Source organism: Mandrillus leucophaeus, unplaced genomic scaffold (assembly GCF_000951045.1).
Source record: "Mandrillus leucophaeus isolate KB7577 unplaced genomic scaffold, Mleu.le_1.0 Scaffold291, whole genome shotgun sequence".
In the NCBI taxonomy this organism is placed as follows: Eukaryota; Metazoa; Chordata; class Mammalia; order Primates; family Cercopithecidae; genus Mandrillus; species Mandrillus leucophaeus.
In genome coordinates this window covers 1,601,088-1,603,303 of record NW_012103043.1, presented here as the reverse complement: position 1 = coordinate 1,603,303, position 2,216 = coordinate 1,601,088, and positions in this window count along the sequence as shown.

The following is a 2,216-nucleotide window of genomic DNA, read 5'->3' as shown; positions in this document are numbered from 1 at the left end:
TGCGTGAGCCACCGTGCCCAGCCTGTTTTGTTTTTGTTTTTGTTTTTGAGGAGTCTCACTCTGTCACCCAGGCTGGAGTGCAGTGGCATGATCTTGGCTCACTGCAACCCCTGCCTCCCAGTTCAAGGGATTCTCCTGCCTCAGCCTCCCAAGTAGCTGGGACTACAGGCACATGCCACCATGCCTGGCTAATTTTTTTTTTTTTTTTTTTTAAGTAGAGATGGGTTTTCACCATGTTTGTCAGGCTGGACTCAAACTCCTGACCTCAAATGATCTGCTCACCTCGGCCTCCCAAAGTGCTGGGATTACAGGTGTGAGCCACCATGCCTGGCCAATTATTTTTATAACTGAGATAATAAATAAATAAATAAAATTAATGCTGGTGCATGGTATTAAATCTAGTTTTAAAAAACTTCACACATAAACAAGGGCAGAACCCTATACCCTCCAAGATAAATTCAGTAGCAGTGTATATGGGTCTGTGGAGGTTGAAAGGGACTTGGTAGAAGTCAAGAAGGTAGTGGCTGTCCTGCTGGGCTTTTAAAGGGTCTGAAGAAGTGACAGGATGCTGTGGTTGAATCCTAGCATGTATGTTAGTATTTTTTCATTTTGAGCTTGATTATTTCTTGTTGTTTTCATTTGCCACTACCTGGAAAGCCAAGGGCTCTACTCTCATTTCCTTTCTGCTCTTTCTTTGCCTTCCTTGGTCCATAAAGAGGATGGTCCAGGAGAAGCTTATTCCATGCTTGTTAACCAGGCACATCCCTAAGTTCTAGTCCCTGAGTCATTCATGAGTAGCACCACCATGAACTGACAGCCATGCTGTGTCCTTCCACATCCCCTAGGTGACTCCTTTGAGCCTTCCAGAAAGTGGGCGAGAAGGAAGCCCTACTCTACTACCACGGTAAAGTAGCCTGTCTTTGCCTAAGATGTAAATGTTGTTTTCTTGGTTCCCTTATTTTTCAGTTGATATCAGCTATGGGAAAATTATCCAGTACATTATAGATGTTAGCTAATATTTCCTTGGGAGTGGAGGAGGTGTATCTTACCAACTGACACCTGATTCCAGAGGATGTACAACATTGGCAGTGTCAGATAGTACACTGTGTGTTAAGGGATGTTTTCTTCAGGAACAAGCTTTCCACTTTAGATAAGAATTCTGTAATTGCCACCCAAAAATTATCTAGACAGAAACATTCTTCAAGAAAACTCCTGTGCTTTCCTACAGGAACTCTACTCTAGAGTTGGGGCTTTTGATTTGAATGTTCTTTCCAATCTTGGTTACCCAGAGTTTCCAAGTGAGCAAAAGACCTGTGCGAGCCATCCATAGCATGGCCTGATTCTCAGAGTGTTTTCCTTCTCTAATTACAGGTGACTTCAGGGAGCACATTCAATGGTACGTATTCTGGAATCGCTCACTGGCTGTGAGAAAAAGATTCTGTAGGAAATGTGGAGCCTAACTGCTGGCTTTTGTCTGGAGAGCCTCCATGATCTAAGACGCTTGGTGGGAATGAGGATGGGGGGGTATAGTAAAAGAAACTGGTTTCCCAGGTGACAAACACTTTTTATCTATGTCTAGTTCCTGGGAACAAGTTCACATTAGGTGGTGTTCACATTAGGTTGTGTGGGAGTGTGTGTATTAGTGTGGGGGGGTGGGGTGGTCTATGTGCAAGTCTGCATGATTTGCTTGTGAATGTGTGTCTCTGTGTGTTTCCCCTAGGAAAAAAATGTTGTGTTTACCCAACACAACTGTCAGTGCCATTTTTCTTAATTTAACAAATCAGACCACACATTTTACTTACATTAGTTCAAACCTCCTCATGCCCATATGCTGTGAGCTTGTTTATTGAATCCACATACCAGATGGAGAAATTAAGCCACATAAATAAATGTGCCCTGGCTCACTTGCTATGAAGTGAGGAGCCAAGATGTTTACTCATACGGTGCTAATGTTGAAGGGATCACTATTCACCATGCAAGGGAGCTCCAGCAGCCTCTATGCCTGGAATTACCCAAGCCTGCAGAGATCCCAAACACCATCCCTCACATAAGAGAGCCTCAGTGATCTCAGAATCTAGGTAGCTATGTAGGCATCTCCCTGCAAGTTTTACATGGTCCTTAGTGTGAAACGACATAGAAAGCCCATGTTTCTGATCAAGTCACAGGTTCTGAAACACTAAGGGAGGCACTAAGTAGGACAATATGGTGCCTGTGTG